Below are 26,587 nucleotides of genomic sequence, written 5' to 3'. Positions count from 1 at the left end.
ACAGAGGACTCAAAGGCAATCAAGGATGACTTCTCTAGAAGGAGAGACAGAGAGAGCAGAGGGGAGCACAGGAAGTGATGGCAGAGCAGGTGTCCAGGGCCTGCTGCAGGGAAAAGACTGGGGCTCTGATGGGCAGAAAGAGAGCCAAAGGAAGTGAGAATGCAAGGGAAGAGAAGTTTGGAGAAGTGTATGAAGCAGATCGTGTGATGTCCTTTAGACCTCACTAAGGAATCAAGAGTTTATTTCAAGTGTAACAAAAAAATAAAAGTGTTTGAAGAAAGGGAGAATCTGATCTACTGCATGCTTTAAAAGGACTGTTCAGGCAATGCGTCAGTGCTCTCCACTCAAGATATTAGATAAAAATGCAGTCAGGCAAGAATATGTTGAGCATTATGTTTACATTTTTACATATCTGACCAAGATTATGTACTTTTCCAACATATTGTGTGTTTCTCATGAGACGGTGAAATACATATGCTTCCCACAGTAGGCTACCTCCCTCATTCAGTGTCTACTATATTGTGGTTGCTTAAATGTGCACTTTATGCCTGTCACTCTGAAACTCTCTGTGATGAAACAGGCGTCAACAACACCCTTGTCCCTCACAATGACTTCCAGGTAATGGTTAGGTTATCATCTTTCAGTAATCTCTTTTCAAAGTCTGGGTCATCTATGCTATGAAGTGTTGCATTTTTCGTGGGGTTTTCCTCCTCCATCATAATTGTAACATTTCTTTCATAGTCCCACTCTCCTTCAACATTCATTTAATGCAATCCCAGCACTCTTTCTATCTTTCTTTTTCTTTCTTTCTTTCTTTCTTTCTTTTCTTTCTTTCTTTCTTTCTTTCTCTTTTGTTCTTTCTTTCTTTATAAATTTAAAGAGACAAAACAAAACAATACAGAATTTCAAAACAGGATGATAGGAAATTAACAATGGTTGTTATATTGCGCAGTGTTATCTTCAAAGTAGTTGATCAGAGTACCAGGTACAGGCATACCAAATTCATCAAACAATATAAGCACTAACCATTCCTTTCTATGAACTCATAGAAATTAGAAATTACCTTAGCTATGTTGTGTGTGTGTGCGTGTGTGTGTGTGTGTGTGTGTGTGTATACAATCTTTTTTCTCTTCCTTCTTTTTTCTTTTCCCCACTCTTATACCATAGTTCTCTAGGCACGGATACTTCTACTGTGGTCTTCATTCTATTTAGTCCACATCAACACCACCACATTTTCTGCCTTCAACCTCCATATCATGCGCACATCTTGCTCACCTGCTTGAGATGGATTTTGATATTAGTGTCCCAAGGCCCCACTGTTCCTTGTTCTTCTCAGCCCTTTAGTCCACCCTGGACTACATCCCTCTCCACCCCATCTAGATTCATGATCATCCATTCATACGCTCTCTGAGGAACAGGTTCTAATGCCCTTTCTCTCATGTTCTACCACATAGTGTTACCTTTCCTCCCTTATGAAACTCAGCTTTCTGGCTTCTCTGATTACCTCGTAGGTGGCCAAATGCTGCTGGAAACATTTCAAGCTTGGCAAGATCACTTTCAAGGTAGGCTGCCTCATTTCCTCTCTGTTACCCATGCCAGTGGTGGTGTGTTTCAAGCACCTATGAATGGAGGATCTTTCTTCTTATCCTCCAAGATCTAGCTTTAACCTCCTCTGCTCTTTCTATGTCCTGCATGCCCAACTGTCTTTATGCACTGAAGTCTAATACAGATAAAGTAAGATCCTCTAACTGAAATTCTCTGAACTCTTTTCTCTCTATCTTTTTTTTTGTCCCTTATGCTGCACCGTACTTTGTTCTATCTCTAAGAAAGCATTTTTCTGCTCCCTTTTTTTCCTAAGGCTCAGTTGCCCTCTTGTGATATTGGTTCTAAACCATCTTGCTCCTGCTGCTGCTGCTATTGCTGCTGCTGCTGCTGCCTCTTCTCCTTTTCCTTCTCCTTCTGACTTCCTTCTCCTCCTTCTTTTCCTCCTTCTTTCAGATCTTGTTTATTTAAGTCCATGCTACCAGTGTCATCACATTTTTACTGCCTTCATCGTTATACAAACTGTGCATTTGGATGTTTAATAGTTAAACAAAGGTCCACCAAATAGTAAGACAATGAACTCTAATTCTGTGGGATAGAGATACTGATCTGTCAGTTTTTCCATCTCTCTTGAATATTTTTATGTCAATATTTATCTATCTGTCTATAGGCTTCTTTACCTTACCCTATAAAAATAATTGCATCTTCTATCTTAAAAAATCAGAACCTTCCAGAGATTCTACTATCTTTTTGCCTATTTTCTGGAACTCTCTTTATGCTTACTTCAAAATACAATTTAAACTCCCTGCCTTTATTTCCTCAGCCCAACTCAGTACATAATTTCTTAAAATCTGATTTCCAAAGCCCACAGGCTGCTAAAATGCTTCCTCAAAGACTACTAGTACCCTTCTGTTTATCAAGTCCAAAGTATATTTCTCAGTAATCAGCCTTGTTGATCTCAAGATAATTTGATATTTTTTTCTTGCCTCTCAAAATTTCTTTTGGTAGTCTTGTTTTTCTGTAATTCAAGAAATATGTGCTAGTGATATGAAAGGTAAAAGTAACGGTCCTCCAAATATTTCTACCTTTTAATCCCTGGCATCTGAGACTAAATCACATGGCATGGGAAAAGGAATTAAAGTAACGGATGGAACCAAGTTTGCTGATCAGTTGGCCGTGTGACAGGGAGTTCATTACCCGGGTGAGTTCAGTGCCACCACAAGCGCTTTTAAATGGGAAAGGGGAGGAAGAGTCAGAGAGAGGATGAGGCGATGTGAGAAAAACTGGACTGGCCATTGCTGGCTTTGAAGAGGAAGCGGGACAGTAAGCCAAGGAAAGCAAACAGCCTCTAGAAGATGGAAAAAGTCAACAAATGGATTTTTCCCCTAAAACATACAGAAGAGAACAAAACCCTTCCAACACCCTGACTAGTCTAGTCAAATATTTTGTGCAGCTCCCACTTTAAAAAGAGAAAATATATTGTAAATTAATCTAAAGTAAATTCCTCCAGTTATTGGACAGGTAAAATTTTAAGCAAAGAACTTTCTCCTCATTGATGCCTGATCTCTTCTTTAGGAAAACATAATTTAGTGCATACAATTATAAATGCAACACACTTTCCTATTTTGGTTGGAGTTACACAGAGTAAAATTTATTAGCGTTCCTGTATTTATAACATATACTTTTTATTTGGCAGATAATGGGAATTATCTATGAATGAAGTTGCAAACTTTATAAAGCCCAACTATTAATTTCAAATATTTTAATTAAACATATCAGAGGGAAAACCAAATTACCTTCCCATTCCCACTCTAGGTAATATTACAGAAATCACTGTCATGCAAAGATATGATCAAAAAGTATGTATCCATGAAAACATAAAGTCAAAACTATTTTGAAGGCTTATCAAGTACTTACTTAATAAAATATCATGATATTTTCCTGGCATTTTGATTTTATGTGTTACTTTTTGTTATTTTTAATTTGATGTGATGCTTTTCTTCATTCTAAATTTTTAATTTCTTCTCTAATTTTCACTTATAATTTTGTAGCTTTTAAAAATTTAAATCCATATTTATTTTTTCATAAATTTTAATAATTTTGTGCAACTTTTAACATAAAGACAGTGAAATCTCAAGGATAAGTAGGCAATGGATATAGTTTCTTCTATTGGTTCTTCAACATTGAAGGAAATTTCCAAAGTATAGTATGTGAGATTTAATACTGGAAAAAACCTATGAAACTGTTTAACTGGCCGTATTTTTCTTAAAGAGGATCCCAAAACATGAAGACTTAGGCTTCATAAAAAGTCTAAGCCAGGCAGGGTGGCACATGCCTGTAATCCCTGTACTTCGAAGGCTGAAACAGGAGGATTGCCATGAGTTTGAGGCCAGCCTTGCTACACAGTGAAATCTTGTCTCAAAAAAATAAATCTGTATCCACTCTCATCCTTCCTTCACCCAAACTGATATTGTCTCGGGCCACTAACCTGTTGGTGCAAGTTCATGTAGTCACTTGTCCTAGAAATTTTGGAATTCTGGGGCCAATCTAGAAAGAGGGTGAGGGCATAGACAGCTCTCAGTCAGGGCTACATTTCAGGGCAGAGGTGGGTGCACACTGAAGGAGGGCATGAGACTGTAGAGCTGTGCCAGGAAAATACATCTATAGGGTTTTATTTTTTATTGATGAAGGCCTTATCTGGAAAAAATATGTCAGCTGAAATTGAGAAGGTTGTAGTGGAAAAGAGGAAATGAAAGGAGGAAAGAAAGAAGAAAAAGAAAGAAAGAAAGAAAGAAGAAAGAAAGAAAGAAAGAAAGAAAGAAAGAAAGAAAGAAAGAGAAAGAAAAAGAAAGAGTGAAAGGAAGAGAGAAAGAAAGAAAGAAGAAAGAAAGAAAGAAAGAAAGAAAGAAAGAAAGAAAGAAAGAAAGAAAGAAAGAAAGAAAGAAAGAAAGAAAGAAAGAAAGAACCTGGAAAAGTGTTTAAATGTACTTGGAGAAACAGTGTAGAAATAAAGCCAGACAAGAAAGTATTACCTAGAAACCAAGTAACTCAAAGACAAGTTAAGAAAGGGTACAACCGTAATAGAGGAAACTAAAAAATCGAATCCTTGAGCAGAGTCTATTTACCCCCCACCCTTATCTCCTTTGGATGTTGGTTAGCATACTCCATCCCTGCAAAAGCCATAAATTAGTATCTTTAATTACTCTTCTTGACTTCCTCCCTCCCATCACTTGCCAAACCTCATGAAATCCACAAGCTCTATCAAACGTGTCTCCTCCCGTGCATTCCCACAATGAACACATTTGCTCAGCTCTGGCTTCATAGAAATATTATTGGAATAGTCTCCTGCCATCGTCCCCACCTGTAGGCTGTCCTCATGTGCAAAAATCATTCCAGGATAGTATGAATTCCCACTCCTTACTAATGAATTAAACCTGGCTACAGAAATTCAGACTACAGGCAGTCAACTCACTTCCCCTCAAGTGTTAGCTGGTAACTCCCAGCACTCATCTGTCAGACTCCCATAAATAGAGCATATCTCAGACAAAGCATTTTTTCTACTAAGGAGTATGTTTTTCTCATTTAAATATTTTGTAGGTAATTTGCAACTTACCAGTAAATTTTCCCAGAACCTAGATATTTCCTGTGCATTTAGTTCTCTTCCTGCTTCTGTTAAATTTTATGTGCCTTCCATCAATTTTTCCTGCAAGATTATTTAATGTCTAGGTACCCTCAAGAGGTAATTATATATATTTTTTATACTAAAGAAATTTGGCTGGCATCTTACGCTTCAAAGTGAGATGCTGAGTTCTTTTCCTTTAAAAACAGAATAATGAGAGAATTGTACAGATTGAGAAGCCCTAGAAGTGAGAGGCATAGGGCAAATCATCATACGGTATATAATGAGGGTGTCTGAGAATTTCTGCTAACACAAGCAGAATGCAGATCTTACTGAAATCCAAGAATTCCAGTCAAGGGTATTCTGGATGCTATTCTGACTAACGCAATTGTGGCCTGCTCTTGTTTGACACGTAAAGTACTCTGACAAACCTCTAGATGCTCCTCTGGACCACACTGACACATATTTCCTCTTGTGTCCAACACTATCACTTCTCTAAAATCAGTTTCTGAGAAAATTTGCCCCTTTATTAAAAACCTGGAAGGATGACTCAAAATTCTCAAAATTAATCTTTAGAATAATGGGAAGTATAGATTTTTTATTATTTTAAAGATAAAAGAAGGAAATCATATTAACATACACACACATTTACAAAATAACTTAAACTTAAATTGCATTTTAGCTGTGAGCTTGTTTGCCTTTATACTAATTCATATTAAACAATATCTTACTGAAGAATTAGACAATATTGTCTTTTGTTTTTAATTTATACTACTATAACTTCCCTAAAATCTGAAGAAAAGGAAAATATTTTTAGAAGACAAACTTTCCAAGTGAAAGTATTGAAAACTAATGTTAAGGATAGAGTACCAAGAGGGGACTCCATGAAAAGTAAGACCTAATGTATGGCCTTCATAAGATACTCTTTTGCCAAGATAGAAGGTGAAGAGAGACATTTGCAAAATAATTTGAGCAGGTACTATTTTTCTATTTGAGCCTCAGAGAACAAAGCTGTCAAACTGATGTAATATTTCCAGATTCCACCATGATGATACAAGTTGTAGAAGGAAAATCTTAGGAAACTTAATTATAGCAACATAAGCATGTGGAATTCACAGCCATGGAGGACAGGTAAGCACTTAAAAGCAACTGTACTGAACACATTTCTTATTTAGGTTTACATTAACATCATGAGAGTCTTACTTAGAATTTCTTATATTTTGGGATATTTTCTTCTCATTTAGCATTATGACATATTTCAGCTGACCTATGTTTATTTGAGGTCAATTAGAGAAATTATTTTTTCTCAGTAACTCCACTTTTCAGAGGAAGTGAACCATTCTAGCAGACCAATTAATAGCAAGTTCCACTGTGTGGATATGTGTGTGTGTGCACATCTGATACCTAGATTTGGGATTAAGTTTCTGAACAATGATTGTTTAATCTCTGCTACAGATGCCTCCAGGGATTAGCTAAGAGAACACACATGCTAATACAATTTTACACCAGGAAACTTGGCTAGAAGAGCAGCTCTACAAACCCTTCTGATTGTCAAAGCATTCATTCATAAGAAGCACACTACTGAGCATATGTGGGACAGGATGTTTTGCTATGCCAAAAGTGAATCCTCATGCTGTTGAATTTATGCATTCCCCGCTGCTACTCAAAATGCTTGTCTGAATGTTCAGGCAGGGGAGAGTGCTCTCTGTGAAAATAGTCTTCTTCTGTTTGTGTCAAAAGGTCTGACCTGTACTCTGGTCCCCATGCAGAGCTAATTTGCGGACTATGTTAGATAATCTTCAAGAAAAAAAAAAGCACCAAGAAAGAATGGTAGGTTAATTTTGTGCTTAAAAAGAAAATGGCTATGAAAAGCATATTGGGATGGAAGAAATTGGTCTTAAAATGGGAACCAAAACAGGCATTTGGGAAAGATAAAGGCAACATCTCCTTCATCCTCAGAAAATGAAATTTTTCTGACAGGGTCGGAGACTCTGCTTGGCAAACCTTCTTAAATTAATTACCTTCTTGACATTTTAAAGGAAGGTTTCATATTGTAAATTTAACCCAGACAAAGCATTCTTTTTAATCTTGTCAGTATGCAAACTACTTTGCACTGCAGTCTGTGAATTATTTATCAGAGGAACGACCCCAAAGGGCAAAAGGAAAAAGCAGGCATATTTGATCTGAGATTCTTTGGCAAGATGTAGTTCTTTGCCTTAGATCTGTACCTGTTGCAACTACTTAACTTTTTCTGCTTTTGATGTTTTTAATACCCTGAATATTCCTTGTCTATGAAATAAAAAACTCAGTGCCATCTTATAATGCATTTATTAAGATAAGTAAGGGATACAGCTCAGAAAGCTTTATGTGACAGCCACAACCAGGTTGAGGAGGGGAACAGCAGGGCTTCTTTTCAGTACACTTTCACATTATTTATGATGGACAAGCAGCATCTCAGCCTACTCTGTGTTCATGTGAAGTGGAGCTTGCAAAGACAGATTGTCCAGAAAATTAGCTCTTCTAAGTATTGACAAACTGGTGGACATAATATTTCAACTAACATCAGCAGATTAGTTTAGGGATTAAAGAAAACTGAAATTAACTTTGCTTCAAAGCTATAAAACAAAGTTGTGGGTTTAATTCTGGTATTAGAGTGTAGATTAAATAATTTTAGATCAAAAAGGCCCATGCAATGAGATATGCTTGCTACTTCTAAATCTCTACATGTAAATGTGCACCTGCCCAAGGACACCAAGAGTGTAGGAGAAATAAAGAACAATGTGTCTACAAGGAAATGATTTGCTGAGTGACAGAAAACCTCTACTTTGCAAAGCTTCCCGACAGCTTACATCCCAGGATATGGAGTGTTGAGCACAGATGGTAATGTCTTACTTGCTACATCTACCAACACCCTTCCCCACAGCCTTGGCAATTATAAATTCAAACTTGTGGCCTGCGCACCTAGATTTTGTTAGGTCTTTTCTGGTGCTTGTAAAAACAGAACAAAGTAAAAAATGCCTTTATTGTGGGTACGGAGAAGACCACAGAAGCAAAGGGAGGCATGGAGCTTCTGAGGGCCTGGCCAGGAGAACAATGACTGTATAGGGCCAGGCTAGGGGTGGAGTTCATGGTGGTGGTCTGTGTGATGAGGCAGATAGTAATTGGGCAGGAGGCGGGAAGAAGGAAACAGGATGTTGTATAAAAGGAAGTAGAAAGCTGTAATTTGACCAGGGAGAAGAAAGACGGGGCTTGCCACATGGCTTCCAGTGTACCATTGGCTTGCCACCATGATGACTTAGCAGAATTTTTATTTAGGCAGAAGCCTATCAGATTTCTGCTTGGGAAACTCCTCCTGAAATTAGTAAGAGGAATAAATGTATCACTAAAATAAATATAACAGTAGAAATAATTAAAATAAAACTATAGATGTAGTTTTCACTTAACTCCCCAGACTACAGGAATGATTTAATCCTTATCAAAATGTTCATTTTTTTAAAAATCCTACTGTATACCACCTGTTGAGTAATTTCTGTGCCCTTTCACCTATGAAATAGGTCTTTTTGTTCCCTCGCTCATCTCTTTTTTTAGTAGCTGGTGATACTGAGGTTTGAAAAGAGATTAAGTTTCCAGCCCAGTAAGTTTCCAGGTCCCCATGACTCCAAGTTCCATGTGCTATGCATCTCCAAAGTGTGAGGTTGGTTCCATTTGGTGGCTTATAATTTTTCTCCTTACCCACATTCATGTCTGGTAGCAGTGTGATAAACCTGACATAGTTCACATAGACAGCAGTGGTTTACAACCCTGTTTGGTAGTGGTAGAGATATTTTTCAAGTGTGTGTTCATATCTTAGCAATCTGTCCTCTAAAGACACTATTGTGTGTAGTTTATTTCCACCAAGCCAATTAAAAATGGCATATAAATTTGAGCTTCAGTGAATACATTTTCTAGAAGAATTAGGTAAACATCTACCAAGGATTTAGCACACAAACATTCACTGAGTAAATTGATGGTTCTTTGTCTGTGCCCACTCAGATACACAGATTTACCTACTTTATAGGATTTATAGAACAAATCCCCTGATCATGGATCAGAGAACCTGAATGTGCTCAGGTTTATGACTTAATAAAGCTGCCAAACATCCTGACTCAAGGACTGAATACCTGGCTTACTTTTTGGATAATTCTCTTTCTTTCCCCACTTGAATCAGCACCGAATGCAGAGCTGAACATGAATATCCTGAAGTCATCCTTATCAGGGTGATAGTGAACAGTAAGAGCAAGATCCAGGGAGGATGTCTCTTTAATGACAGACTGCATTCACAATAAGAAATTTAGATCATCTAATCCACATCTTTTATTTACTAGAAGGCAAGGTATCATAGTGTGGGCTGCCATAACAAAGCACCATAGACTGGGTGGCTTAAATAACAGAAATTTATTTCTCATAGTTGTTGAAGACAGAAGCCCAAGATCAAGGCACCTTCTCATGGTGGCAGCAAGTAGAAAGGGGGAAAGCAAACTGTCTCTGCTTATAAGAACACAAGTTCTACCCAGAACGCAATACCCCTGCCAAAGGTCTTACCTCCAAATAACAGGGTTGTGGTGGTTAGATTTCAACATGCAAGTAAGAGAGGGACAAAAACCTTCAGTATTAAACATAAACAGACAAGGAGAGTTGCTACTTTGTCTTAGAACAAAGACTAGAACACACATGTCTTGAAACTCAGTATGGTTTTAACTAAGACAGCACTCAGAAAGACAGAGATAGAGAAGGAGAGAGATAAAGAGAGACAGAGAGATGGAGAGAGACAGACAGACAGAAAGAGACAGAGACAGAGAAACACAGAGACAGAGAAGGAGAGAAATAGAGACAGAGACAGAAAGACACAGAGGCAGAGAGGGAAAGAGAGAAAGAGATTGCAAGGAAATTCAACAGCAGAGGCTGGAAATTCCTAAGATCTTCAGAGTGAATTAGTAAGGACACAGGAAAGCTGGTGATATAATTCCAGTCCCAAGTGCCAGCAGGCTCAAGACTCTGGAAGGGTCTATGTTTCAGTTAAAGTTCAAAACCAGGGAAAAGCCAACATCCAAATCCCAAAACACAAGGTAGAAGCAATCCTTTTACTTAATAATGTAATTAATCTTATATTCTAAGATCAATGTTTATACATTTAAATCACTTAACTTGATATATAATGGATATACGGTTATAATTTATTAGCTAATGGATAGGAAGAGCTATGGAAAGCTTTTTCTAGATCATATAAAGGAATAAAAAATTATGTCTAGTACTCTAGGAAATGTTTAATGCAGATGTAAAAAAACAAGCTTGCTATCCACTTCATGAGTAAATTCATACAAAGAGATATATACGTTTAAGATAACAAGGGTAGTGGTTTCCAAAAATCCAAAAATTCTTTCATACTTCTCCCTTCAAATAGTTGAATTTAAATTTTCCTCTCCTTGAGTATGGACCAGACTGAATGATTCACTTCCCACAAATAGTATACAGCAGAAATGATAGTTTATAATTTTTGAAATTAGGACATAAAGCATAGTATGACTGTCTTGGATTCTCTCTCTCTCTCTCTCTCTCTCATTTAGCTATCGTATCATGAGAATACACAAATAACTCTATGGAGAAGTCCAAGTGGTGCAGAACACTCAACATCCGACAGGAGCTGAGGCCTCCCACCAACACCCAAGCAGACGCAAAACTGTGCTGGAGGCAGATCTTCCAGTTTCCAATAAGCTTCAGATGACTGCAGTCCCTGCTTAGGTGTTTACTATAACTGATGCTGACAACAAAGACGTTGAATCAGAATCACCCAGGTAAGCCTCCCTCACTTTCTTGATCCAAAGGACCTGTGAGATAATAAATACTGTGGCTTTCTCTGCTGAGTTGGGATAGTTTGTTACATAGCAACAGTTAACTCAGACATGTGATTATTTACATCATCATTACCATAAAATTTTTGTCCATAAATTTTGATTCATTTATAGTATGTTATATTAATAATTTATAGGCTATATATTTTAAATGAAAATATATTTATGGAAATAACACAATTTTAATGTCTTAAAATACTATTTTCTCAAATGACTATAGCCCTGAGCACAGGTGACAAAACTATTCCAATTTTCTGGTGAAGAGATTCCTCAGCTATAACAGCAGAAACTTGTGCAGGGGGGGGTATAAAAAAGAATTAAATTATGTTACATACATATATCAACTCCCCATGACAAATGTAATAATCTTGTATTACACAAAATAATTATGTACTAATAAATATTAAAGTTAAAAAGTTTCCTTAAACTTCTTTTAATCTTGCTCTTTTTTTCAGTTGTGATATTTAATTGGAAAACATGAATAATGGTTGGTTCTTTCATTTTTTTATTTACAAAGCTCAAGCATAAGGTAAATCCGCAATTATTTCTTGTAAGTAAAGTCTCCATTTAAAAATAATTAAATATTACCCACAATTATTTCCCCAAGATGAAAAATTGTTTCCTTTTTGTTAATTTATTTCAGTGTTTTTCTTTCCTTTACTCATCTGAATTCATTCTGGTTAAGACTTATTGATCTTTCATCCTTTGTGCAATTCAACTTGTTCGTACTTTTTAAACTATTCTCTGTTTTCATTTCTTTCCTGACGTTTTTATTCTTCTCTGCTAGCCAGCACTAGCCCCTGACTTCTCTCCAACTGGTAGCTCATATATAGGTCTAATAATATTATTTTTGTCAACTTTTCCAATTAGTTTAATTACGTCATTCTTGTCTTTTAACCGAGATTATGCACACCTTCAATGGGTTTGTCTTCTTGTGTGCGTGCGCAAATGCAGTGCCGGAAGCACTCAATAAAATACCAATGCACTGTGTTTATCACCGTCTTTCAATATCCTTGTCTCGTACTCTCTTACTCCCTGCCTTTGGGAAAAGCTTATCTGACGCTAAACACAGTTACAAAGAAAGCCAAGGTGGACTGGACTGCAGCAAGCTATTGAAAATGTAAGTAGAGGGGGCTGGGGATTTAGCTCAGCGGCAAAGCGCCTGCCTGGCAAGCGCAAGGTCGTGAGTTCAGTTCCCGGTACAGAAAAGAAAAAGCAAGTAGTAAGTAGAGACATGGCCATCTCAACTGAGTGCTTTTGACTACATTCCTGAATATACACTAATCCCAGAGACACAAAACCATTCAGTCTTCTCTCTTTTTATTTTCTTTTGACTATGATATTGATAGAATTTAAATATATAGGTCATGTCATGGCTCCTTATCATTAAAGTTAGCACTTACAGTTTGCTTAAATCTACCCAGCTGTGTGACTTCACCATTGTTTTGTACTTGAATGTATATTTATGTACCTCTTAGAATCTCAAGGATTCCCCAAAGCCTGCTGCAATACACTTTTTCTAACACTTTCTATCATCTATAATAGAGTTGGCATACAGCGGTGGGTGGTTTTACCTTCTGTAGGTATATTTGTTCGTTGCTCTGCTTGATCTGGCATTCAGTATTTATTTTTATCATGGAGAGTTGACTGCTTTGTTTCAAATGTTTGAGAAAAAGAAAAATCGAGAAACAGTAGGTGAGAGTTGCTTGTAACACATGTTTAGGAATAATAGCTATAATAATTTTTCATAAAAAAATGAAAGAATGAAGAACATGGTAAAAGGTATGCAGTAAATCTCACCCTAACTGATCCAAAGGAGAGATACGAATATTGGGTTCAATCTTATGAAGAACTGTTGGCAATCATTCTGAGGCAGCACTGAGAAAGTTTTAGTATTAATCAGTTGGCTTTCTTTTTTTCTTTTTTTGGTTTTTCTCCAGTACCGGGAATCAAACTCATGACCTTGTGCTTGCCAGGCAGGCGCTGTGCCACTGAGCTACATCCCCAGCCCCCTCAATTAGCTTTCTATATTAACTCATGAATCTGTCCCTGGTCTAAGTGATGAACCAGGGGCTGGCATGCAGAAACAGAACTCTCCTTGCCAGTGGTCATAGTAGAACCCCGTAGTGACTTGTGACACTGTGATATCTCTGAAAGCAAGATAACACCACAGCTGAGGACATTGACTCTCCCTCAGATTTCCAGAGGCAATAACTGCCAACCTTAGAGAGGAAGCAGTTCTCTCATTAAGCAAAGATTTACTGCTTAGAATGTCTTTGTTCCATTTTCACAAGGCCTTGCTCACTTTTGCACATTTTACCTCAGCTATTCCCTCCACTTTTCTTCAGCCCCCTGGTATGATGTACCCAATAAATAGTGGGCAATTCACAGAGGTTGGGAGTCTTAACCCCAAGAGCTCTCACCATCCCAGACCCATGTATACCATATTACTTTCATCTATTGTCTTTTATACTTCACTATACATCCACCCAGCAGATTGGGAGAATGATCAGCTCTCAATAAAGAACCATCATCTTTTGATAGTCTGAGAAAGAGGACAAGGACACACAAGACCTTAACCCACAACAGCTAATGAATCATGCACAGAAAAGAATTCTAATGCACAGTATCATAGTCAGAAAAATGAGAACTTTCTCCCACCTGGTCATTCCAAAGAACCAGCATGCTAGCCAGTGAAAAGACTATGGCAGAGCCCAACATTGAACCACTTGAACACAGATCTTGTCATGTAGAAGACACAGTTGAAAAGTTATGAGGAATGTACACACAACTTCTGTTTTGATAATGGCACAGGTTCCACCTTGTGCTGCTGTTAGGATATCTTGGGACATTTGGTTTTATAAAATGGCTTTTCTTTTCATTTTTACTTCTGAATTTAGTAATGAAATACCCACTGCAGTGTCATTCAGAACTCTTTTTGTATAGTAAGAGATTCAGTGCGCCACATTACATGTTCAAGTCCTATTTGGGAATGAAGTTGGGGGACAGGGGATCATACAGATGGAAAACTGATCTGGTCCATCAATGTCTCAAGACTAGGAGGTTAACTGGTTGATCCGTAGTTTCAACTCAGCACTTTGAATCCATGGATACCCTAATGTAAATCTTGGTCTTTCAGAAAGTCTTTAGGTATTGAATTTAACTGCTCTAATCCAAAAGCTCTCCTTTCCCACTCCTGCCCAACTGTTTCTCTTTTCTCTTTTTGACTCAAGAGCTTTCATAAGGAGGGGAAGGAGGACAGAATCATGGAATGACCAGTGTTTGTGGGAGGGATATGTAAGCCTTGGTCCTCCTATGCCCTACAACCAGAGGCAGATAGGCAGAAATATCAGGGAGCCTTGGGGGCCTGATTCACAAGAAGCCAGAGAGCAGGCTTCTTTTAACTATTTATTTTATTGTCTTGATTTTTTAACTGGCTGAGAGGAATACTGTTATGCTTTAGATTTTAAATGTCCCACAACTGTCTCATGTTCAGAGGTGAGCTTTGGAAGGTGACTAGATCATGGTGATGTTATACTCATCAGTGGATTAGTTCACTAATAAATTTTTAGCTAAACGTGCTGTGAAGAGGTGGGGACTTGTTGGAGAAAGGTCACTGTGGGCATGACCTGAAAGAGTATTCTTGTCCTCGGCTTCTTTCTTCTCTCTGATTCCCGGCTGCTCTTGGCTGAGCAGCTTTCCCCAGCCAGGACTTCCACAGTACCATTTCTGTCTCAGCCAGCTTGCCGTGCATGGGCTGAACCCCGGAACCATGAGCCAAAATAAATCTCCTTGTTAAACTGCAGGTATTTTGTCCTAGCAATGGCAAAGTGACTAGTAAAGGTGAATTTACCATTGTGTGTTCAAAAGCTTCTTTCACTTATAACTTACAAAGAAACAGGAAGGTATTTCTAGCATCTGTCATAAGCAAGACCAGTCAATTGTATACATAGACATGTCCATGGGTAGATCAGGAAGTGGGGAATCTACCCCAAATGTCTTATTCACAGGCTAAAATTCCAGCAGGTATGGAACACTACTATGCCCAACAGCATCAATCCACAAGCATACCACAGTACTAACGTGTACATTATAGGAGGGACCTGCATCCATATGTAACATCATTATCCTTGCACTTTCCTACTGTCTTACTCTAAATTTCATCCTGCTCTTTATATGTGATTTATCTCACTTTTCAAAGGCAGTTCAAATTTTACTTCTTCTTCACACATTTCCCTACTCTCCCCCTATATGTCTCCCAAAATATCAGAGAAAGAGAGAGAGGAGAGACACATAATTTTCCTTAATATCAGCTATTTCCCCTCATTTATGTGCTTCTATGGTAACCAATATTTAACTGAGCTGTCATTTTAATTTTGGAGTCTTTATTTACTACTGAAGAGTGAACTTTGATGGGTGAGAATCATGGTCTTTTGTTATACCTTTTTGTACTGCTGGCGCAATGAATGGTAAAGTGAGATAAGTGTTTATTGTTGAATTGTAACCAGTGTAAGTAACATCCCTGAATGGGCAATCCCCTAGGCCCCACCAAGAAAATAAGATAGGAATGGGAAATATACTTTAATTTATCGACTTCAGTAGATTACGCATGCTGCCTGGAGCTTTGGAGGGGAAAGAGGCCATACTCCCATCTAATCTCAGTGGGAAAGAGTTCCATGATCAATTAAAAACATCTGCCACAGTGTAAGAGAGGGCAATGGCATCACATTCATTTCCTATCCCTGAACTGGGTTGCATTCCCAGTAAGGTAATAATTTGCTCACTCAGCAAATATTCATCGTGCATCTGGCACTGTTACTAAGTGCTGAAAGACATGTTCATGCAGATAATGAACACCTACCCTCAGGGATCCCAGGGATCTAGAAAGTAAATGATGTGAAAACACCTGTAATTTACCAATTGTATAACAATAGTTGCACGATAACAATTTGCCAGACATGAGGTAATGCTGACTATAGTAAAATGTGAATCAGAAAATGTATATATCAGCTCTCACCTATGTTGCCCAGAGTGGAGAGTATGTTCAAGAGAATTTTAGTCCCCAGGAATGGTGATTGCATCATTGTATCATTATCAGATAAAGTCATCAGTGTGTTCATTTGACAAATGTTTACTGAATTCCTAGTATACCCCAGTCAATATTCTAGGTGTTGGGTTAGACAATAGCTATTACAATCACATAAACAGAAGTAAAAGTTAAATATATTATCATTTAAAATTTCAGTTGCAAATTATCATGAGACAAACCCATCCTGCTGCTTAAATTCCATACCACTTTTCCACATTCATTTTTGTTCCCTATGTTAACTTCTTTAATGAGGTAGAAACACATTAACATTTACATAAATATTCCATTCTGGATTTCTCTGTTCATCAGTAAATTGCCCTACAAATACCAATTAGTCTCAAGTTGTTGGTGGTTATGCATTAATCCTCCAGAGCCAGGCCACTGCTAAGTTAACTGATTAGTCAGTATGCTTTTGAACAGGAAAAATGTGAGCTTTACCTCTATTTTTTTTGTCTCGGCAATTCATCCCTGCCCAGATATACACTGCATTAATAGCCAAGCTCAACCTTGACATCTTCTAGCTGTATTGAAATCTATGTTTCTAACACATCTGTCTTCTTATCAAAACATCACAAAAATGTTTCTACTATATTTTATTTGAAACATTCAACTAACTACAGTAGAAAATACCTCTAAAATAAAATATATCATGCATATTTAAGTGCAGGTACCCATAAACTAATAATTAATTAATATTAGATTCCTTTCAGCATAAAATTCTTGTGGTATTAAAAAGTCATTAGAGTATACTCTACCATCTACACTTATTTTACATTCCTGTTTTGTAGAAATAGCATTTTTTGCATTTTTTAGGTTTTGTTTGCTTCTATACAAATGGGAATTGTCTGCCCCTCTGCCTCTGTGATTGATTCACTGCTGCTGTTCACATGTGCCGTCTTCATCTCAAGGACCACTTGTACTCAATGCATTATTCCATAGCCTCCCTCTGAAAATAACACTCCTTTCATCTCTCACTTTTTGTAATGGATGTTATGAAAAGGGGAGTGTACCATGAGAATCAGGGACTCTTGGTGGTGCACTTTCAGTAAAACTCAGCCTCCCTGTCAGTGTACAATGGGCCTCATTGCTAGCCTCTTCCACTCTGGATAGGTTCCCTGTGGAGAGGAAAAAATCTCTCTTAAAACCAGAGGCTCAGCTCAACTGATTCAGTCTTGTGGCTCTGAACAAGTTGCCCCTTACAGAAGGATGCAGTTCTTTTTGGTACCTGTTTCAAAGGCCTGTTATAATATGTATAAAAGTACTTAATAAGCTATCAGGAATTCCAGCAGTGCTAATGTGGATTGGGTGATCCATTTCCCATGGGCTAAAGCCTCTGCCACAAGTGTTCTGAATCCCATTTGTCTTATTCACTTTCCTTATCACTGGGACAAAGTACCCAACACCTGAAACTTGAAGGAGGCAAGGTCTCTTTGGGCTCACAGTTTATAAAGGTTCAGTCTGTGTTTGGCAGTATTACACACGGAAACAGCCTGGTGGAAGGACCTGGGCAGAGGAAAGCGGCTCACATCATTACAGCCAGGAAGCAAAGAGAGAAAAGATGAGTTGGGGAGGAGATATACCCTTCCAGGTCATGCCTCACTTACCTGCCTCTTTCAAACGGACTCCACCTCTCAACAGCAAGTCAGCTATTTCACCCCATGAGTCAACCACCTTCAGAAGGCCTACCTATGAGTTCATGAGGCCTTTGGGGTACATGGTTGAATCAAACCATAATATTATGCAATATGTATGTAGTTTATCTCTAAGACCTGTCCAAGTTTTAGCACTTTTATCTTAGTTGAAATGTCCAAGTGCAAAGTCTCCTCTGACACTCAAGGAAAATTCTTAATTGTGAGCCTCTATAAAAAATAAAAAGAAAGCTAACCATTGCCAACATATAATAGCACAGGGTAAATATTCCCATTCCAAAAGGAAGGAAGAGGGAGATGGAAAGGAATGGAACCAAAACAAGACTGAAATCTAGCAGGACGGACATTAAATTCTGTACCTCCACGTCTGGCACCTGGGCCAAAGATGTGAACTCCAAACTGCTTCAGTGGCCTTGTACCTATGGCAGTGTAGGTCATACCCCTTACGAATCTCTCCTGGGATGGCTTTGCTCACTGCCCACAGTTTTCCTGGATGTTCCAGGTTCCTGGCTTCTTCAACTTCCTGGGGTGTCCAGTGCACTTCTGGCTTCCATTCTCACAGCTTCATACACTGCCCTCTCTGGACTCTGCTACCTGCCTGGCCTTCTAGGCCTTCTTTTCAAATCAGGTGGGAAGCTTCCTTGACCCCACAACTTTTACATTCTGCATGCCTGCAAAACCAGCACCACAAGAATGACACCAGGGCCTGCTGTCACCTCAGACAATAGCCTGTTTTGGAGCCATCACTGCAGAGGTCTCTAAGTGCCTGGATGGCTGAGCGCTATGAATGGAATCCTGGGAAACCAAATCCGCAGGCTTCCCTTCTTAAGCATAGTGCCCTGGGACTTTTATCTCAAGGCAAAGTTTTTCAGTGTTGTACCTCTTAACCTTCAAAGGGTCTTCCTGATTCCTTAGATACCCTCAAAACACCTTTTCTATTGTAAAGTATTTGGCTTTGTGTAATGTAAAGTACTTGGCTTCTTTTTAATGCTAATCTTTTCAACAACCAAGCTCTTGTCAGTCAAAAGTTCACAAGCCCCAATTTTACAGACCCAAACTTTACCAGACTCAACTTAAGATGAAGGAGCTTCCTTTCTAACCACCAGTGAAAAGTTTCAAATTATTCATCTCTGCTTTTTAGTCTTGCTTCTCATAGTATATACAGCTAAAAGCTGCAGCAGTACCTATGCCCCAGCCTCAACATTGGGCTACCTTGAAATTTCTCTACCATATTAATTAGTTCACTGGCCTCAATCTCAGCCTCCCACAAAGTTTCAAGACATGAGCAAAATACAGAATTTTTTACCAGAATATAACACATATATTCTCAAATCCAAATCCCAAAGGAGTCCTTGTTCCAAACTGAAATTTTCTGAGCCTGGTTTTTATCATCTGCATTTTTATCAGCATTTGAATCTTCTGAGTGCGGATAAAATTTCCCATCAAGCCCAGATTAAAAGTATCCTGTGGTTTATCTAGGTGGCATCTCCAAACCTTTTCAGACTCTTCCCATGAATCAATTCTAAAGTTTTTTTTTTATTTTAAAGATAAAAGAACAAAAACACATTAATAAACAAAACAACACCCAAATTTTTAAACCATGTAGTCAGATACCTTTACAGCAACAGCACCACTTCTCAGGTTCCAAAATCGGTTTTAGTCACATTCCTTATCCCTATGACAAAATATCTCACAGCTGTAACTTAAAGGAGGAGAGGTTTATTTCGGCTCACGATTTCAGAATCTTCAGTCTGTGTTTACCAGGCTTAAACACAGAAGCAGCATGATGGAGATGTTGGAGAAGAAAGACTGGCAGCCAGGAAGCTGGGAGAAAAGAAAAGAGACAGGTTTGGAGATACTCCCTTCCAGTCATGCACCAGTGACCCATGTCTTCCACCCACAGAAAGTCAACTGTATCACTCCCATGATTTAGTACCCTTCCAAAAGGCCTACTATGAATACATGAGGATGTTGGGGGACGTTTTTATCCAAATCATGACATCATTCTTCTACCTACTGTCTGTGTGCCCCAGAACAAATAACAGAATGCCCTCTACCTTATGTCTCCTCCTTTGTACACTCAGAATTACAGTGCCTAACTCAGGTAGACACTGTTGTGAGGAATACACAATTACACAGATAATGTACTGATGTTCAGTAAAAGTTTTGCTTCTGATTATTGTTTTGATCTTATATTTGTTTTATAACTGCTGGTTGAATTTTCTTCAGTGACTCAGAATAATGTCAACCCCCGCTCACACGAAAACCTTTCAAAAATGCATAAAGGAGGCACTACTATGATGCTCTCATCACTTTTTCCCATCATATAGATCCTCTTCCTCTGATTGTAACACCTGTCATCAAAGTTCCTGGGTCTCTTGCTGTCCCACACAACACTCACTGTCCTGTTTTCATCCCCTACACACACAAAATATATTCACCACGGCTGCTTTCCAGTTTGCAGCAGGAGTGCTTTTACCTTCTAGTTATAATTACTCCTGCCACATCTGTGTTTACTTTAGAACCTGTGGCTAAGGTAATTAGCTGGCAGCTGGCTAAGGCTTCGATAATAATGTGCCTGACATTTTAGGTATCTCTTTTCTAGAAATCATTTTTTTTTACTTTATTTCACTTACACAGTCAGCAGACAGTAATGACAAGTTGCCCCTACATGGAACACAATTAGGACTAATTTGCACCTGGGAATTTGCTTTTGTAGAAGTGGTTGGTTCAGAATGACTATTTTTGCACACAGTGCTTTTTTGATGGCAGTGTTTCACTTATTCACTGGACATTTATGGAAAGCCTATTAGGACCCCAGCGCTAGGTGCTGGGGACACAAGTACAAACATGAAACCATGCCACTCCTCAGAGACTTGGAAGTTTGAAGAGAAATATACGTAACATGTACAGGAGTCTATATCAAGTGTTTTGAGAATGTACATGGAGTATACTAAGGAAGACACCATATTAAGCAATCTTGAAAGAAAATAATCCTGTGAATACTTACTGGGTATATAAGAAGATCTAGAATAGGACATCTCTAGAGCAGAGTGTAACCAGTAGTATGATGGCATCATATCCTTGACACAGTATGATTGACAACAATGCACAAGGTGCCAAGGGCACAGTACTCAGAAAGCACTACTGGTCCAAGGCAGCCAGAAGTCATCAGCAGACACCCACCTGCACAGGACTTACTGCAACTCTACCTCTTGCTGGTCCTGATGTGTGGAAATATCTGAGTGTATCAGCAGAGCCTATGAACTAGTGGACTAATGCTGCATTCCCCCACACTGTCTTTCACTAGAGGATTCAAATGCTCAGTTAAGACTGCGTTCACCATCTTAAATCCAGAAGTGATCAGCTCCCCAGAGCATGAATCCCTATACCTGCCCACAGTGAAAATGGTCTGATCTTATATAACCCAAAGAGGGGAACTCATATTAAGAAAATTGGGCAGAAAAGATGAAATTTTTAAATATTCATAGCTCCAGCTATGTTGTAGCAATGTTCTATATCCATCTGGTATTTTCTCTAAACCTACAAAGCTACACCAAGATCTTCTCAAATAAGTTCACTATAAGAATAGAGTTATTTGGTGCTGAGATCTGAAACACAAGAAAGTTAATGAAACCCTTTATTTTTGTACCTAAACTAAGATTTTCTTTTTAAAAAGAGAATAAAAACACATATCTGTGCAGCAACCCCAGAAAAGGGGGGGGATTGAAGATAAGTTGGCTGTTACACAAGTTGTGTATTGAGACATAATAATTATCTCAATGGCTTAGGCAAGGTAAATGTGCACGATAAAATCTTATTAAGATAAGATTACTGAAAGAGTAGAAATCACACAATTAGATAATTGCCTAGTAAACCTGAGTGATGATAATAGCAGATGGGTAATGCTGTAGGAGTGCTTCTGTACCGCCTGATGGGATAACAAATATAACATTTCACTTCTACTCTTCAGCAAATCCCATGCCATAACTGCTTAATGATAATCATGTGAGAAGTCTGTAAGTTTTCCAGTTCACTCCATCTAGCATGAGGGATTTGCTAAGTGGGACTATTATTCAAACTTGACACTATTCAAATTTTGTCACTTAACAATGTAGGTATTCACTACCATACAGAGAGATAGATGATAGATAGATTGATAGATACATACATACAGACAGACAGACAGACAGATATACATAGGCTGATAGATGATAGACAGATAGATATAGATAGATGATAGATACATACATATATGCATACATAGACTGATAAATAATAGATACATAGATAAATAGATAGACAGACAGGTACATACATACATACATACACACACGATTGATTTTTTCCATAAAATTTGAATAGCTTTGGGACTGTATTTGATGTCTCTCTTTAGAACAGTACCAATACAGTCTCCAAAATTTCCCCCACACTCACTCCTCTTTTATGGTTTAAATATGAAGGGTCCTCAAAGATTCATGCATTGAGGGCTACATAGGTCCTCAGTGCAAATCAAAACACAAAGAAGGAGTGTAGAGTGATGATTGCATCATGAAGGTGCTAACCTCATCAGTGGATTACTTCACCAATGGATTCATAGCTTTATGTGTTTCAGGGAAGGGCTTTGTCATCCAGTGATGAGTTCATAGATGACTGTGCTATGAGGTGGTGGGGCCAAGTTGGAGGAAGTAGGCCACTGGTGGGCCTTACCCGGAAGGGTATATGTTTAAAAATTTTACTTCATTAGCACCTGTCTGTCCCTATCTTTTTCCTCATGCTCTGGCTCTTCCCTGCCTCTATGCTTCTAGCTGCCACAAACAGAACCTGTCCTCTACTGTGTTGCTTTTCCATGATGTTTCTACCTTGGATTCTGGGGACCATGGATGGAAAACTCTGAAACTGTGAAACAGAGTAAGTCTTTCCCCCTTTACACTGTTCATATCAGGCATTTTGTCCCACAGCAGAAAGGTGACTAGTGTAACACACACACACATATGCACACACACAAGCACGCAACACAGCAGGTAGAGTTATTTCTTAACCTGATATCCTGTTCTCTCTTATCAGAATTTTCTCAATGCCTCTCCCTTTTTTACTCTTAATTTCCCCCTTTTTACTCTTTTCTAGGTCTGTGATGACTCCCTTGCTGCTTTTTTATTACTTTTAATATGGCAGGTATGTTACCTCCTCATGGAGTTTGCTAGAATTCATCCCTATCTCTCTGTAGCACCCCCTTGGCTCACTCCCCCTGATTCCAGTTTGCTCACCTTCACCTTCCCAATGCAGCTGCCATGCTGTTTAATACAGCGAGCTGCCTCCCCCGACCCTGGTGCTTCCTGTATGCGTCCGTGCTCCCCATCTTCCACAGCCGTCACTTTTCTATTTAGTATCTACTCCCTTCCCCCACTCGAAATTAAGCACCTCAGGGCAGATTTTGAGGATGTGTTTATTGGATTAATGATTCACAGATCACAACTGAATCATACTATCACATTTGATCATATTGTATAATTTAGACGCATCTTTCTTATCTTGCTCTACACAACTTTTAGTAATAGATGCTTTAGTACTACTCTCAATCTTTAGATAAGTAGACCGGGTTTAAGAAGTAGAATGCCTTGCTCTTGGGCCTAGAGAGTATGAGTTGCCTCATTCAACCTTTGTTCACACTGCCTTTTATTTAGCTGTACTAGGAAATTAAAACCTACATACCCAGATCCCATCACAGCTTGCATTGAATGCACAGTGAGAGATTTCAACAAAGAAGTGAAGTAGTAGCCATATTAATACCTTTTTTTGTCTTGAAAGCTATCTCTATAGCAGCATTCTAGTGTCTCTTCTCCAGTTTTCTCTATGTTGAGAAGAAATTGTGGAGATAGTACCAGCAGTAACATTTCTTGACCTGGCTTTCTAAACCCTGAATCACAGCTACATGCCCATCCTTCACCTTTTGGGAGGTGAGAGGCACTTGAACCAGCTGTACCTGGGTCTTGATCCTGCATGATCCCAGGGGTGGCCTCAGAGGCTGCACCTCCTAACAACCCCAACAACAGGTCAATACAGAATAGTTTCGAGAATCAGAACTAGAGTCCAATTTATAATATACTCCTTCAGCCCTTCCAAAAATTGTGCAGGCATTTAATTCCCTATATTGAATCCCTTTCTACTTAAAATACCTTAAATAGCTTCTCATCAGACACTGGATCTCCTGGTATCTTGACCTTGGGCTTCCCAACATTCAGAAGATCGATGAATAAGACAAGGTGCTGCCCTCTGGATGCGTATAGCACTAATGCGAAGATAAGAAAAATAAACATTAACTTAAAAACTGACATAAGAAGGATGTCTAAGCCATGTAAGTAACAGTAATGAGAATGCAGGCTCTGAGAATTAAGTTTACATCTCTCCTCTGCTACGTTCCAATAGCAGGGCCATGGGAAAGTAATGGAGGAGTCTTATCTTCCTGAGATAAAAAATCAGGTATTTATAAGGATTAAATGAAAAGATGATGTAGAGCACTAGCATGGTCATAACTGTGGAGTAAATAGAAGCTCTTCTTTGTTTCTCTTAAGTGAGTTCATAAAAACTTCTTGTACAGTTGGTGGGCCACCATGGTGTCTTGTAGATTAGAAAATCTTCATTAACGTACAGGTGGTAAACTGTGAATCAAATCTTCAGTTTTTCTCTTTACACATTGGTATCAGACACTCAGAAAAACTTGATATCTAATGCCGAGTTAAATTAGTTTTTCAACAGATAATATTAAACTGTATTTCACACAGAGAAACTCAAAATATTGACAAAAATTTGCCATTGGGCGATATTTATGTATCAAAGAAGTATATTTTGGTAATGAATACAGCCTGAATCAGTTATTCCTTACTATCCTTTCTTGTGATAATACTATGTTCCAGATAAACAGACTTCTTTTCAGCATATTCAACCCTACTTGCAGTTACATTTTAATATGTTTGTTCTGTGAGATGAATTTTAATTACCTGTTCAAAACTTACTTACTATAATTAGCCCACTGCCATTTAAAACTTTTATCAGTTTTTCTTTCTTTGCACAGTCATGTAAAGGAGATAAGCTATTAATGACTTCTTCTGTGAAGCTCAAAATTAAACACTGACAGAGGACAGTAGACGGCAGTTAAAAAGATAATTGCCTCTAACGCAGACTAGCCCACCCGCATTTGATTAAAAGGCACAGTTTCCCTGTTGGATGTTACAGTGACCCGGGTTCTAAGACTGGATTCCCAGATTTGACACTGAGGCTGTGCATTGAAAATAAACAGCAAGGAAATGCAGAGTGGAGTTTCATAAACACCACCAGTTTCATGAGGATTAATGAATATATGTCAACATGAAAAGTTCCGTATTCTTTCCTAGAAACTTCTGTCTTCTTGGTTTCTTACCAGCCAAACCCAAAATTTTTCAGGTTGGAATATCTCACCCTTGACTTTCAGTCGGGCAACAGATCATAGTGTTTCTTTCTTCACAAAAACATTGTCTCTGCCTGTTTCTATAGTTTTTATCAAACTCTCAGCAGCTTATGGCTAGGTCATAGCAACAGCCTCCCACCAGTTCTCCCACCTCTCACTTTCATCCTGTCCTATTCTTTGGGCACCACACCACTGAGTTCATCTACGTGGAAAGGCACCTGAACACTTTACATTCTTTGTCAAAAATTAACAGTGATTCTTCAGAGCTTATACATATAATGTGTCCCTGAATTTTCGCTGAACACATTAACAAGTATATGGGTAACTATTTTATACGCATACTTCCATGCTTATAACAGATTCTGGAAATATCTCCACTCATTTATACCTTAAAAATCATAATCTGCTGTTTATAAATCCTCTACTCTCTGTAATTGATAATAGATCTGTGCCAAGAACTTTCAAAAGGGCCATAGAGTTCACAGGGTAGAGCGCTTGTCTAGAATGTAACAGGCCCTGGCTTGGATCTCCAGAGCCAAAGAACAAGAAGGAGGAGGAGGAAGAAGAGGAAAGAAAATGGTTATCCTAAAATGAGTATATCCACAGTAAAGCCCCAGAACTAACAAATTTTCCAAGCACTTATGAAAAAGTAACACCAATCTTTATTTATTTTTCCAGATCATAAGAACAGGAAATGCTTCCCAACTTCTTTTGAACTCAAAAGGACCCTGACACAAACACTGGATAAAAATACATAAGAAAGCAAGTTAGAAGCTATGCTTTTTATTGACAAAAATATAATAACTTTAAACAACTTGTTGGCCAAGTAAATCTAGCAATAAATAAATAACAAATTATTACTGCATTGGAATTATTCCAAGAATGCAACATCAACATTTACACCAGACAATCAATTGGTGTAATTGAACACACTAAGTCTGTACAAGGGGCCAGGGATATAGCTCAGCGACACAGTGCCTGCTTGGCAAGTGCTAGAGATCTAGAATTCGATTCCTGATACAAAAAAAAAACAGGGAAAACAGTTGACAAATTTTAATATAAATTTATGATAAAAATTAACAAATTAAGAATGGAGGATACCTCACTTCATCTAATAAAGTGTAGCTATTAAAGACTTACAGCAAATATATTTCATTGTGGTGTGCAAAATATTTGTACAAAAGTGAGAAATGAGGTGAAACTGACTGCTATAATTACTTCTACTGAGCTTTACAATAGAGGTCCTAATATGACATTAGTACAGAGAAAAAAGAATAAGTACTAAAGAAAAAGAAATGTAGCTACTATCATTTCCACATAACATGCATATATATATGTGAAAAATTATATATATTT

This window comes from Chinchilla lanigera, unplaced genomic scaffold, assembly GCF_000276665.1.
Source record: "Chinchilla lanigera isolate Chin_1 unplaced genomic scaffold, ChiLan1.0 scaffold00057, whole genome shotgun sequence".
In the NCBI taxonomy this organism is placed as follows: domain Eukaryota; kingdom Metazoa; phylum Chordata; class Mammalia; order Rodentia; family Chinchillidae; genus Chinchilla; species Chinchilla lanigera.
Note: the sequence above shows the minus strand (reverse complement) of the source record.